Raw genomic sequence first — 15,591 nt, forward strand, 5'->3', positions numbered from 1 at the left:
GCACTTGGATGCTGAGGCAAGTCCCTTTAGTTGAGCTTTTCCAGAGCAGAGCTGATCTGATCTCAGCATCTGTATTCTGCAGAGGGATGTAGCCCTATCTCTGGGTCTGTGCTGGAGGGCTTGGCTCAGCAAGACAGAGTTAAGGGGTGCCCATACAGGCAGAAGGGTTAGGCTTAGCGGTAACTCAGCACATCAAGTGACAGTCCCCAAGAGGTCCCTGATTGAACCCATCACAGCAAGTTCCTCAGGATTTCGTCATATGATATTTCTTTGGTTGTTAATCAGCTGCTTGTTCAGTATGAGATGAAATGTAAGGAAAATTATATAAGGAAGGAAAGCAGAGCAGGTGCGCGCACATTGATCAGTCTTTATTAAGCTGCTGTGACCTGTTGCTGCCTCTGTTGCTCTGTGGAAAGACTCTGTAAAATGATGTTATTCCACTGCAATGTTAAGACTTCAGTGGGGACATAGAGCACCAGGCACATTTGAGAGTGCTCTATGGCTCCTATTGCCTAAGAGGCCAGACAGTGTTTATCCTATGTATGTGTCTGGCCTCTTAGGCAACAGGAGCAGCTCAGTGGATGAACTCTGGATAACTATCTTTCTGTTAATGCTGTGTGTAACAGGGTGGCTTGACCCTTAAGGGCTGGAGGGCTGGGGAGAGCCAACCCTGATTACTAAAGAGGCACACATGGGTTGGATCAAGTAATTCCCTATAAAAGGCAGCAGGTGGCTGTAATGAAGAGGGAAGTTCAGGAGACTGTAGAAAGGCTGTTGTAGGGAAGACTCTAAAATGGGGGTTTAGAAGTCAGAGCCAGAAACCTGAGTCCAGCTAGGTAGAACCTGCCAAAGCAGGATAGGCCTTAGGCGGTAAGGTCTGGGGATAGGGTGTGGCTGACAGGAGAAGGCAGCCAGGGCCAGAAAGCAGAGTTTTAGCTCCAAAAAAGGGCCTGGGAGGGGGACCGGTGGCTTTGGGTGGGTCTGTGGTAGAAGAGCCATGCCTAAATATCAGCTTCTGTGTTGTGATTTCGGACTTTATTTTGGGGAACCTGCAGAGTGTTTGAATTGCTTGTTATTAAACCAGCTCTGGGTGAGGGGGCTATGGACACTAGTGAGACATGTTCCAGGTTTTGAAAAGCAGCCACAAACTGGTTCTTCAGAGACAAAGGGCAAACTGACACCTCTGCCAGGTATCAACAAAATTAAATGGACTATCACCTGGTTAAGTGGCCATTCTTTGGCAGGAAAAAGGGGGTGAGTGAGAAATTTACCTCTTGGCAAAGAAACAGCTGGAGATTCTGTCAACTTAGTGCTGGTCTAGGCTGGTTTGGCTAGGTCTCTCAGAGGAGTAGATTTTTCACACCCTTGTGAGATGTAGCTAGACTGAAATAAATTCCTAATGTAAACCAGCCCTTGTAGATAACAATAAATGCTACCCAAACATCTATTTGTTGCTGCTATTAAAAATCACAGGATGTGTGGCAAGATCTGTTGATCCCAAATTCAACATTCCCTCAAAGCTTTAGTTTTACTCTGGTAGTGGGGGTAGTGGTGGACAGTTCTGTCTCGGAAACCAGGGCTGCCAAGCTTAACAATGTACAGCAGTAAGTTTCCTACTGCAACAGGATGTATCAGGTCTTTGATGCCCCCATGCTGGAGGCCTCGTTGTCCTACTGCACCCTGTGCCAGCGAAGAAGCAGTGAAAGTGGGTCCTCCCCAGGCCTGCCTTGTGAGACTGCAGGAAAGCAGCCAATCAGAGTAGAGCAGTCTGGGATATAAAAGGAGCTAGCTCATCAGTTCCTGGTGGGGACCAGGAGGGGGTGGGAGACACTGAAACTCACTAGGCAATGAGGCCTGGGGTTGAGAGACCAGGGAACAGAAAGAGAGAACCCAAGGACTGCAACCTTAAGGAAGGGTGAAGGTGATGGAACTTAGTAGGAAACAGCCCAGGGAATGCAGAAGCAGCTATTAAGGTGCAACCCCTTTGGGGTTTAGAGAGCATGGCCCCTTTAAATCTTTTTCCCAGGGGTAGGGGGAGGTAAGGAAAAAGGAAGGAACCTCCAGGGGGCAGCGCTGGAGCTCCAGGGAGGGAGAGAGGAAGTCAGCAGGCCCTGGAGTAGTGAAGCAGGGAGAACCTGCCTGAGGAGGTCGGGCCCAATAGGGGACAGCCCAGGACAGGAGCCAGGAGGAGCCCTGTGCCAGGGGGGAATTGCCCAAGAAGGACAGGCCGGAGCTGGACCCAGTATCATGGCTGCCCAGAGCTGTGTGGGGCTGGGAGTACTGGGGCTTGTGACTCTGCACTGGGAACAAGGAGGGAGGCTGTAGCTAATTAAGTGGGGAGGTGGTCGCCCTGTGTGGCTTTGCAGAGAGCAGCAGGAGAGGGCACCGGAGGGGTTTGCTGGGGAGAGTTCACTGGCGGCGAAGATGACCAGGAGCACCCAAGACTCACCACTGGACTGGAACTTTGCTCAGGACTCCTGAACTCTGTGTGCAGACATGTTGCTCAGTGTCTGCTCTTCCAGACTGTGCTACCATTGGGCCTGTGGGGCCTTGGTTTGAATGCAGCCCTGTTTTACTGCTCCCCTTATATTTCCCCTTGTTGTATTTCTCCTCTCATCCCTCTGTAAATAAATATCTCCCTTTCTTGTATCCATTGTGCTTTTCCTGTGGGTGTGTGTGTTCACTCGGGGGCGGGGGGTGGAACAGGTGCCCCTGGGGTGGAAGGGATTTCTCCTGCTGCATTCCTGCATGTGCCATCTCTTGGCCAGAGCTGCCTGCAGAGCAGACTCCATCTTGGCCACGAGGGCGCTAAAGTTACAAAGGGAAGCAGCACGTGGCTGCTGTTTACAGAGTCCCTGGATTGGGACCTGGAGTAGTGGGTGGGTCCAGGTCCTGAAAAGAGGAGTCTGCAATTGCAGCCTCTTTCTGGGGCTTTTAGTAAAAGTGGTCCCAGAGATGGGGCTGAAGACCCTAATGAGGGCTAACCATTTGCTGAGCTTTGTTACCCCAGGAGGGGTTCATCCATTCACCTATTGAGTGACTTAGACAGAGGGCTGAGCCACTGAAGACCTGCCCAGCAAGGGTAACAGCTGATGGGGGCACTGAGAGCAGATAAAGAGCATGCAGGATTGCACTCTGCCAACAAGAGATGCTCAGGAGAGGTGAGTGTTACATCCAGTCACTCGCATGATGCTGGGCTTGTGAACCTTGCCAATAAACAAGAACAAATAAGCAATGTGTGGGACTGGTACAATGTGCGCAAAGGCCTCTGTTAAGCAAAGCATAGCTGATAGGTCTCATTTCAGGCTTACTGGAGTGTGCCATTATGCAGAATATTGAAGCATTGTCTCTACAGTTAATCTCTGTAAATTCTAACTTTCTGCAGCAGGGGGATGTAGGTGACAATTCTGAGGTTTACTAGTGTCTTCTATAGTGTTTTTGATGATGTGATTGGAATAACAGAGACCTGGTGGGATAACTCACATGACTGGAGTACTGTCATGGATGGATATAAACTGTTCAGGAAGGACAGGCAGGGCAGAAAAGGTGGGGGAGTTGCATTGTATGTAAGAGAGCAGTATGACTGCTCAGAGCTCTGGTATGAAACTGCAGAAAAACCTGAGAGTCTCTGGCTTAAGTTTAGAAGTGTGAGCAACAATGGTGATGTCATTGTGGGAGTCTGCTATAGACCTCCAGACCAGGGGGATGAGGTGGACGAGGCTTTCTTCCGGCAACTAGCAGAAATTACTAGATCACAGGCCCTGGTTCTCATGGAGACTTTAATTACCCTGATATCTTTTGGGAGAGCAGTACAGCGGTGCACAGACAATCCAGGAAGTTTTTGGAAAGTGTAGGGGACAACTTCCTCGTGCAAGTGCTGGAGGAACCAACCAGGAGCAGAGTTCTTCTTGACCTGCTACTCACGAACAGGAAAGAATTAGCAGAAGAAGGAAAAGTGGATGGCAATTTGGGAGGCAGTGACCATGAGATCGTTGAGTTTAGGATCCTGACACAAAGAAGAAAAGAGAGCAGCAGAATACAGACCCTGGACTTCAGAAAAGCAGATTTTGACTCCATCAGGGAACTGATGGGTAGGATCCTCTGAGAAAATAATATGAGGGGGAAAGGAGTCCAGGAGAGCTGGCTGTATTTTAAAGAATCCTTATTGAGGTTTGAGGAACAAACCATCCCGATGTGTAGAAAGAATAGTAAATATGGCAGGCAACCAGCTTGGCTTAACAGTGAAATCCTTGCTGATATTAAATGTAAAAAGAAGCTTACAAGATGGAAGATTTGGACAAATGACCAGGGAGAGTATAAAAATATTGCTCAGGATGTAGAGAGTGAAATCAGGAAGGCCAAATCACACTTGAGTTGCAAGCTAGCAAGAGCAGTTTAAGAGTAACAAGAAGGTTTTCTACAGGTAATGTTAGCAACAAGAAGAAAGTCAAGGAAAGTGTGGATCCCTTACTGAAGGAGGGAGGCCAGCCTGTGACAGAGATGTGGAAAAAGTTAATGTACTCAATATGACTTTGTTTGCTCTGTCTTCAATGAAAAAGGTCAAGCTCCCCAGACGCTGCACTGGCAGCCACAGTATGGGGAAGGAGGTGACCAGCCCTCTGTGGAGAAGAAGTGGTTCGGGACTATTAGGAAACTGGATGAGCACAAATCCGTGGGGGCTGGATGCACGGCATCCGAGGGTGCTAAAGGAGTTGGTGGATGTGATTGCAGAGACAATTGCCCTTTTATCTATTGAAATACTCATGGCGAATGGGGGAGGTCCGGAGACTTTGCGAAAAAGGCTACTCTACGTGCCCATCTTTAAAAAAGGAGAGGAGAGGATCCAAAAGCTACAGGCCATCAGTCTCACCTCAGGATACAGAGGGACCTAGATAATAGAAGATTGGGCCAAAAGAAACCTGCATGAGTTTAATTAAGGACAAGTGCAGTGTTCCTGCACTTAAGACAGAAGAATCCCATGCACTGCTACAGACTAGGGACCGAATGGCTAGGCAGCAGTTCTGCGAAAAGTACCTAGGGCTTAAGTGGACGAGAAGTGGATAATGATTCAAATGTGTCCCTTGTTAGCGAAGAAGGCTACGGCATTTTGGGCTGCATAAGTAGGGGCATTGCCAGCAGGTCGAGGGATGTGATCATTCCCCTCTATTGCGACATTAGTCAGGCCTCATCTGGAGTACTGTGTCCAGGTTTTGGGCCCACACTACAAGAAGAATGTTGTAAAATTGAAAGAGTCCAGTGAATGGCAACAAAAAGATTAGGGGGTGGAGCACATTGACTTTGAGGAGGGCTGTGGGAACTGGGATTGTTTTGTCTGCCAGAAGAGAAAGAACGGAGGATTTGATAGCTGCTTTCAGCTACCAAAGGGGTTGCAGCGGATGGATCTAGCTTGTTCTAGTGGTACTAGAGTGACAGAACAAGGAGTAATGGTCTCAAGTTGCAGAAGGGGGAGGTTTAGGTTTGGATATTGAGGAAAACTTTTTCACTAGAGGGTGGTGAACGCACTGGAATGGGTTAACCTAAGGAGGTGGTGGAATCTCCTTCCTTTAGAGGTTTTTAAGGTCAGGCTTGACAAAGCCCTGGCTGGGATGATTTAGTTGGTGTTGGTCCTGCTCTGAGCAGGGGGTTGGACTGGATGACCTCCTGAGGTCTCTTCCAACCCTGATATTCTATGAGTCTATGATCCTGACCCCTACTTTGTATTTGGCTTATTTGAATGCAAAGATTATCATTGCAAAAAATGCTGTAAATGTAGCCTTTGAGATGTTTTTAAAATCATGCTATGTACCATGTTCTATTAAATAAGCAGCTTTTTGTTTCTGATTACATCAAAACATCACAGATGTATCAAGTTATGCAATTGTCCTTATGTTGTAATGAACTAAAAGATACATCTGCAGAACAAATTTTAAACTTATATGTAGATAAATGACCCACAGATTATCTAACAAAGTTAAGTCAAGACCTTAGGTTATTTAACTTAAATCTTAGTACATAGTTCAAAGTGTGAATTGATGATCTAGAGATGGGGGAGCAGTTTTATCCTCTTATTTTTCTTAACTTGATAGTTTCCCAATTATAATAAACATCTTGAACCAGATCCTAGTGTGTACTGTTAAACACTTCTGTTACTTTTATTGGACTAACTTCTGTTGGTGAAAGAGACAAGTTTTGAGCTTACACAGAGCTTTTCTTCAGGTCTGAGGCCTTGTCTGCACTAGGAAATGGGGCTGCTCTAATTTATCACTTGAGAGTGGAAAAATCCACACCCCTGAGTGACACAGTTACATCAACCTAACATCCTGTGCAATGTTCCCTCTATTTTTTTCTTTCCATGTGTGGAGTGCACCATCAGTAAAAACATAAAATATTATATATAAATTTTTAAAAGTTACCATAGGGATAATTACTCCAGCCAGGACAGGTTAAGCATTTTAGAAGTCCCGACTCAAAGAATTAAATTTAAGCGTAAGAGAAATAAAAATTATGGAATGCATAGACCATTCAAAAAACTAAAATAACACACTTTGAAAGAATAAATTACAGAAAATATATGTGCGTTGCAGGAAGTACCAAGGAGTAACAACAATAATGCAAGTATGTGTTGAGGGGTGTGTGTGAGTGATTGAGATTGTGTGCACTGGCTGCTGGGGAAGTATCTGAGAGACCATGCGCTGTCTCTTCAAGGCACTCACTGCCCAGAGGGAAGGCTTGTTGAGACCTCAGAGCTGCTACAAGTCCTGAACCCTGTCCCCTCTTTCCGGCTATGTGGAGATGGGATACAGGGGTGAAGGATGCCCTGACATCAGCAACACATTCCCCCTCAGCTCTGCACAGCCAGCAGGAGGGTCCCAGCAACAGCTGCAGGAGTAGGAGCAGCATGGCTGCAAAGCAGTGGTGGGGAGGGGCACCTGAACACATGCTGCTGTAAATGTAGCTGTGCTCATGCAGTATTTTAAATGTAAATGTGCCCTGAGTGACTCAGTTAAAGTGATCAGGAAAACTTCCTAACTGTGGGAAACAGTAGGACATTTGAACAGACTGCCTAGGGAGGTTCTTCACTGGGAGTTTTCAAAAGGAGACCGGATAGCCACCCATCTTGGATAGTTTAGACAAAACAAATCCTGCAGTTTGGCAGGTGGTTAGACTAGACGACCCTCATAGGTCCCTCTAACCCAGTGGTTCTATGATTCTATGACCTAACCTCCCGTGTAGACAGTACTAAGTTGATGGGAGAATTCACCTGTAGACCTAGCTGCTGCCTCTTGGGGTTCATTATAGATTGTGGTAGTGAACCATAAATCCAGTGGTCCTTACTGAGTCCATGATTTTTTGGCGTCCAGCACAGGTATGAATTTAAGCTTCCAGGCTCATTTTTGCAGGTGTTGTGCAGGTTTCCTTTGAGGATGAGGACTGAGAGGTCAGCTACGGAGTGATTGCTTAGATTACAAGAGTTTATAACACACTAATCCTTCTTTGTCCTAAGACTGCAGAAGCGTTAACTGCCCATTGCATCTTGAGTGATCTCTTGCAACGTGTTAACTCTTTATGTGTTCCACCTTGTATTTAGCTGTGATATCTTTCTCACTTGCAGCTGTACAACGCTGGGAGTTAAACCTGTCTTAGTACAGCTGAGTAGGGAAAGCGCTGCAGTCTGGCCACACTGATAGCTACCAGTGCACTGTCGTGGCCACATTTGCAGCATCTGCAGCGGCATTGGAAGCAGTGCATTATGGGCAGCTATCCCAGCATTCAAGTGGCTGCAATGTGTTTTTCAAAAGGGGAGGGTGGGGTAAAGTGTGACAGGGAGCGTGGGGGAGAGAGAGAGTGGATTTTTGGAGCCGACACTCTGTCAGCAGTTCTTTCAACCCAAAGCTCTTGGTAACTTTACTCTGTGCAAGGAGATGTCGGGAAATAAATCAGGGGAGACACGGCCGTCCGACCAATAGATGGCTGGCACAAACAGGACAACGCGAGAGTGCTTTCACTTAAAGCTAAACTTTACTAGTCTCTAGCACTTACTTATGCACGTCAGCAACAAGTTAGTAAAACACCCCCAACCCTTGATAATTACCAAAGTTGAGTGTGGCTCTCGAGTGATACAGCGGCAGCCCGTCTGCCACTGGGGAACACAAGATGCATCCAGAGGGAGAGGCCAGTCCTGAAATGAGTCCCCCCTGTCTCAAGCTTTTTCCCCTTATTTATACATTAGTAATTAAAGAAACCTTGTTAGGTAAGCAGTTTCAAGCAAGAGGTTCCTTCTGATTACTGAGTAACCAGGTGTGGGTTTTTCCAGAACTTGCAGCCTTGAGACCTCAATAGACATTCCTGGGGCATAGCCTACTCTTCAAAAATGCGTGTATCAGTAATTTCAACCCAATTGCTATCAGGAAGGACGCGGGGTCAAGCTGCCTTTTCGGTAACACGCTAAATCCCTCTCCCCTCCTGCCTTGGTCAAGCTGAGACTTGCTTTTAACAGCTTGCTGACTAGGCTGTCTTTAACAATAAGCCATAGAGGTTTCAGGCACTTTACTGGTTTGCCAAAGTCTCCCCGTACCACAGCTGCCTTGGAAGTTCCGACCCCCTTCACCACCCCTCTTTCACTCACTGAAAGCAAATAGCCCTCTTTGGTTTTCTCCTCACAGACCAGATAAGCAGCCGCTCTGAAATGGACTCCCCACCCCGCCTGCCGCTCTGCTTTTCTCCTCAAGCCCCTTCCTTCCCCCTCTCTTCGAGCAAACATTAGCTGTGGGCGTTCCAAAGGGAGCCCCCGCCTGCCTCTGCTCATTCACAGCAAACAGGAGCTGTGTTTGTTTTTTTGATAAGCAGGTGCCAGAGCCCAGAGTTCACAACAAAACAAACAGAGGCATCACAACAAAACAAAGAGCGTAATCTTTACTTAAAAGGATTATGGGAAGGTTCCGGAGGTCAGTTACAGCGTAGTAAGATTATTCCTAGTTTATACTGGTACCCCAGCCCTGCAGCACCAGCGCTGTTCTCTTTATTCCTCTCATCGAGGTGGAGTACATGCAGTGCTGTAGCCAGGGAGATACAGCGCTGTATGTGCCTTGCCAGTGTGGACGGGGAGTGAGTTACAGCACTGTAAAGCCACCACCAGCACTGTAACTCTCAAGTGTAGCCACGGCCTCAAAGCTGAAGAAGAACTCTGTATAAGCTTAACAGCTTGTCTCTTTCACCAATAAAAGATATTACCTTGTCCACCTTGTCTCTCTGATATCCTGGGACCAGCACAGCCATGTCACTGCAAACACCTATTTCTTGTCACACTTCAGCGTTTAGCTGCAGTTCTTTATCATTTCTAGGGCAGTGCTACTTATCAGTCACTAGTGTAGAGGTTGTGAACCAAACATCAAATCCTATTTGTTCCCCTCCTTAAATAAGGTGGATCTTAGGGGCTGGCAGGGTTCTGGTCAGGTCCTTCTCCAGTTAATGTACCATGGGGTTGTGCTATAGAGTAAGTCCTCCAGATGTGTAGAGATGTCCTTCTTCCTGCATACATGCAGTCTTGGTTTTCCTGTGACACACTTGATTCTTGGCTGATGCATTTCCTTCTGGGCAGTAAATGCAAACCTGCTGAGGACACAGCTGTGGCTGACTTTGCTGCTACAGAGTAGTAGAAAGCTTGTTGCAGCGTACCGGGCCAGAGAGAGGTAATGTAGCAATGGCAGCAAACAGCATGTGCAACTGCAGGTAATGCCCCACTCACCCTGAGAATCGGGGGAAATGCTGAATGTGCCTGGAAAAGGTTCAAACAGCATTTTAAACTGTGTATGAGAGCCCCAGGGGGAAGATGAGCAAAAGGTGGTTCTGCTCTTAATCATGGAAGGCATAGAAACTCTAGCTGCCTACAATGGATTCCATCCACGTTGTGGTGGAGGGAGAGAGAGGAAAGCCTTCAAGAAATAATGAAAATGTTTTGAGATTATTGTGTGGCTGTCACAGACTGGCCCTTTCAGGGGAGTCAGGGACCAGGTTACCTGTGGCAGGCTCCAGAGAGAGAGAGCTAATGTGGATCCAGCTGTGAGTAGTTAATTGCCTGGGAGTAGTTAATTAAGGAAGAGCTTTTCCATGTTCAGAGGGGTGGGGTGATGTCCCATGCTGGACCCCCCCGCACAGAGGCAAGGGCTCTCGCTGAGCCATCCTTTTTGCTCCCAGTGCTCACATTGGACCCCCCACTTACCCCTCAGTGCTCTCCCCCCTCCCAGCACTGCCAGAGCAGATTATTACGAGTTGCCCCTGGAATAAAAGCTTCTAAGGATTCTGTCAGTAGGCCCTAGAGTACAGAGGGCAGCTGCTGAGGAAAGGGAGCTTTCAGGGGACCTGGTTAGAGAGTTTACCAGAAAAGGGGACTTAGGAAAGGTGGTCCTGGAGTAAGCAGGTTCCTAGGGTTTTTCTTTCAGAACCTGCTCCCTCCATGAACCCAACCATATGCTAAAATGTACAGAGAAAGCAGGAAAGTGCAGGTATTACGTACAAAAAAGGATTCCTCAAGTAAAGAGGAGGAGCTGTTCTTAAGCACAATAAAGGAGGCTGAAAACTCAAACGACTGGCTCCTTAAAATGTTTACTAATGGAACTTATGTGACATACACAATGGATGGCATAAGTAAATGTAATAAACTGAAACAGAGAGAGATACAAGGAGCACTTAAAAGTAGGACAGTCAAAAGTGTCTTTGAAAGACAACAATGGAGAAACAATTCTACTGTTGAGAAAAGTGCGACCTGACCCTTAAATACAAAGGGGAAATGATAAAACTAGTTTGTGGTGGTACAGAGAGGCAGTTTTGGGCCTATATCTAAGTGAGGTGCTTGGTCTCATTAAGAAGATGTATGCTATGGAGAGAGAATGATAGGATTACCATATTTCAAGTCAGGGCTGCCGGGGAGGGGGCGCAAGTGGGGCAATTTGCCCCAGCCCCCCATGAGAATATAGTATTCTATCATATTGCAACTTTTTTTTATGGAAGGGGCCCCCAAAATTGCTTTGCCCCAAGCCCCCTCAATCCTCTAGGCGGCTCTGTTTCAAGTTCCCATATAGAGGACACTGCTGGGGGAAAGGGAGCAGAGTGCAGTTTCTATTGTACAGATTTTCTACTTTGAATATCTAACATTTATAAGGTCTCAAATAAATGTAAGTCAAATTTAAATGTACCTTCTTACATGCAGTCAGTTCTTTCCTACTGTGCTTCGTTCTGTAGCGTCGACGCATATTTCTCGGTAGAGCATACCTTTCTCAGCATGGTTGGTTGCTCATCAAGTGGCCATGAAAGTCTTTGCAAGATGTGTGCCTGAAGTTGTACTGTACAAGCAGGATCCCTTTCACTCCTTAATAACTGTAGAGAAGAAATGACAGGTACTACATCTGTGTATGGACCCCCAAGGAGCTGAACAAAAACATAAAAAGAAAACACTTCCACTTCCTCTCAAGAAGCGAACTATTGTCTGAGAAAGCAGGAGCAAAATTCTCCAGCAAATTAGGTGTATTGGCAGGATTTTGACAGATACCTTTAGACACTGGGAGCACCAAGATCTGCACTTTCTGCATGTGATTTGGCATTTCTAAGACTGACGTTTGGAATAAGTTCAGCCCTGGAAGTGTTTCACCATAGAATAGCCAGATACGAGGGGGTTTAGCAGGCATGAAAGTGTGCACTGACAACATCATAAATTGGGGGCAGTGCTGCTATTGAACATCAGGCATGTCTAAGGGGAGTATTAGAAATTATAAGAGCTGATAACCTTAAACTGTCTAAGGCCAAGGGTCAACTTCAAACAACATGCTTGGGAGAGGGACTGGCCTGAAAGGGTCTGATGCATGAAAGATTCAGGCAATACTGAACATGCCAAGACCTAAAGATAAAGAGGAAATTCAAAGGCTGCTAGGCATGTTGAATTATGTCAGCAAGTTCATACCTAACTACACAGCTCGCACAGCTCACCTAAGACATCCCCTTCAGAGAGCACTGAATGGGCATGGATGCCAGAGCATGAAAAACAGTTCAGCGATTTAAAGCATATTCTGATATCCATTCTAGTGCTACAATTTTGTAACCCATGGAAAGACATCGAGATCTCCACAGATACCGCCAAAGGAAGGCTGGCAGCAGGACTATTATGGGCCTGGTCTTATGCAGCTACGGTGGTAACAGCTGCAAAGATGATGTATGCACAAATTGAAAAAATGGCACTAGGTCTGGAATATGGATGTACAAGATATTACCACTTTCTGACCATTGCTTCAAAGTGGAAACCAATCACAAACCACTGATTGCAACACACAAAAAGGGACTTGGTGAAGCACCGGTAAAGATAAAGATAGACTACAGGACCTCAAAAGCAAAATAAGATACACTAAAGAGCTCTGAGGTTTGCTGATTCAGCTCACAGTGTAACTCTGAGCACCCTCGGGCTATTCTAATTGGCACCTCAATGCTAACAGCTCAAAGGGGCCATTCTAGCAGCCAGGGATTGCTACAGCACAAAGTGTTCTAGCCACCCATCCTTTCCTCTGGCCATGCCCCTTCTGCTGGGGGTCAGCATTGTGGTGGTAGAGTCCCCTCCAAGGGATTCCCTCATGCTGTGGGAACCCTCCACTGGCTGGTTAAGTTGGCTTTCAGCATTTTTGCATCTCAGCAGGCCTGTGAATCCAACCCTCCATATTTAACTTTCTAACTCTATTCTTATCGCTTTTGTAGATCCATGGACTTAAGGCTAGAAGGGGCCACTTAATCATAAAGTCTGATTGGCCTGTTGTTATGCAGGAGAACTTTCTTCACCAAATCCATGTGTTTCTGTTTTTCTGATGTTGAGGCCTACAGAAATGCACAGAATAAGCTTGATTCTCCACTGTTTCTTAGCTTGTATATCAGCTGCGTTTATGCATATTGCATTGCACCTAGCACAAAGTGGATTTAAAATATTACTAGATCAGAATGGTATTGTGTTACACCCACTCCACATAGCCATTACTGTAATGCAGCACTTCCTAAACTCCACTAGGGAGCACCCAAACTTCTGTTCATATCTTGGCATATGTTATACTGTTCAGGTTAGAGATGATGGCAAACTGTCTGAGAAGCATTTCTAGGCCCATTTGAACTACACAAATAACTAAAGGAATCCAAAGACACATGAAGTGAATAATCTATTCCCCTCTACTATATTTTCTTGTTGGAGATGTTGTCTACTGTTGTCAAGGTTCTTTCCCAACTTTGAACTTTAGAGTACAAATGTGGGGACCTGCATGAATACTTCTAAGTTGAATTACTAGCTTAGATCTGGTACGCTGCCACCAGCCAGAATTTAGTGTCTAGTACACTTTCTGTCCCTCCAAAACCTTCCCTTCCCTGGGCAGCCTTGAGAGGCATCACCAATTCCCTGGTGAACACAGATTTAAACTCCTTGGATCTTAAAACAAGGAGGAATTAACCATCCCTCCTCCTTTCCCCCCCACCAATCCCTGGGGAGTCCAGACCCAATCCCCTTGGATCTTAAAACAAGGAAAATCAATCAGATTCTTAAAAAGAAAGCTTTTAATTAAAGAAAGAAAAGGTAAACATTATCTCTGTAAAATAAGGATGGAAAATGCTTTACAGGGTACTCAGATTCATATAGATCAGAGGGACCCCCCCCGCCTTAGATTCAAAGTTATAGTAAACAGAGGTAAAAATCCTTCCAGCAAAAAGAAACCTTTACAAGTTAAGAAAACAAACATAAGACTAATCTGCCTTGCCTGGCTATTACTTACAGTTTTGAAACATGAAAGACTGATTCAGAAAGATTGGGAAAGCCTGGGTGTACGTCTGGTCCCTCTTAGCCCCAAGAGCGAACAACGAACAAAACAAAAAGCACAAACAAAGACTTCCCTCCACCAAGATTTGAAAGTATCTTGTCCCCCTATTGGTCCTCTGGTTAGGTTTCAGCCAGGTTAACTGAGCTTCTTAACCCTTTACAGGTTAAAGAGACATTAACCCTTAACTATCTGTTTATGACAACTGTATTGCTGTACTGACTTTATACTGAATTCAAACTGGAACAGGTATAGAGAAGGTCTACTAGGATGATCTGAGGAATGGAAAACCATGTTATGAAAGGAGACTCAGAGCTTGGCTTGTTTAGCCTAACCAAAAGAAGTCTGAGGGCAGATATGATTGCTCTTCATAAATATATCAGAGGGATAAATATCAGGGAGGGTGAGAAATTATTTAAGCTTAGTACCAATATGGACACAAGAACAAATGCATATAAACTGGACACTAGAGAGCCCAGGTAGTTGTAGCTGTCATGCAGCTGTTACAGCTGTATAAACTGTTACATGCTCTCTCCGCAACCCAATGAGCACAGCTGGCCCTAATTGAAGTTGACTGACTGCACCACCTGATTGGGTGCAGGAGTCAGCAGGCTGATATCTAAGCTCCGCAGCTGGCCACTGGCTGATCAATGAGTTCCTCACTCAGCTGTGCTTGGTTCTCTACCTCGGTTATCTATAGCCTTGCTCCAATCCCAGCTTGTACTGGCTTGCACTCCAGCCCCCAGCTTCTTCCTGGTTTCTGATTCCCAGTCCTGACTGCAACTCTGGTTAACCCTTTGATTTTGGCTTCTGACTCCCAGCTCCGCATGACTTCTGCACTGGCCCCCTTTGGATTCAGTTCTACCTGGTAGGCTGGACTTTTGCTACAACCATTAGGAAAGACCACCCATGACTTGATCACCTGACAGGAACTACCTCATTCTTTCTTGTATTAACAGACTGACACATCTGACTGTCAAGCAGTCAGATCACTTGAAAGTTATTCTGCTTTGACACTTTAACCGTGGTTGTTGTGATTTTGCATGACAGTGCACATTCAATGAAGTTGGGGTATGTATTACTTACAGAATTTGTTGGAGATGGGAGTGCCTTAGGGAGTATTGTGCTCTACAGCTGTGTGAAATGTTACATTAGTAAAAGGCACATTTATAAATATTTTGTTCACATTATCTCAACTTCCTTCCTTTAGACCAGTGATTCTTAACCTGTGGCCTGTGGCTTGTGGCCCAATCAGCACACAGCTGCGGCCCATGTGACATCCTCAGGGCCATACAGGTAGTATATATATTGTGTGGATGCAGTCCACATAACACAGAGAGCTGCATATGAGGCCCACAATGGTAAATAGGTGAGAACCACTGCTTGAGACTCTAAACCCTCTGAAGCAGAGATTGTCTCTTCTAAGGATAAAATTCAGCAATGTGCTTAAAATGTAGCATATAGTTTACATATAATTACATGAGTAGTCTAATTGACTTCAGTGGGACTATTTGTGTGGTTTAAGTTAAGCAGTTGCTTAAGCGTTTTGTTGCATCCAGGCCTATAATTGTAAAGTTCAGCCAATGGGGTACCAATCCCTATAGGGACTTTTGAGCAATATCTGGTGTGACAGATCCAAACCAGTGGGGTACAGGAGTCTGGTAGAGGGCAAATATACTGGTCACTGGATAAGTAGTTTTCTGTTCCCTGAGTGACCAGAGCAGGGGCTGCACTAGAGTAATCAGGAACCTGCTAGAACCAA

General features: G+C 45.8%; 1 pseudogene; it reads left to right on the forward strand.

Annotated features, from left to right (window-relative positions):
* The first annotated feature begins 1,626 nt into the window (after positions 1-1,626).
* Positions 1,627-15,591, forward strand: part of LOC116836378 (NACHT, LRR and PYD domains-containing protein 3-like) — a 25,922-nt pseudogene continuing 11,957 nt past the window's right edge.

Source organism: Chelonoidis abingdonii, chromosome 4 (genome assembly GCF_003597395.2).
Source record: "Chelonoidis abingdonii isolate Lonesome George chromosome 4, CheloAbing_2.0, whole genome shotgun sequence".
In the NCBI taxonomy this organism is placed as follows: domain Eukaryota; kingdom Metazoa; phylum Chordata; order Testudines; family Testudinidae; genus Chelonoidis; species Chelonoidis abingdonii.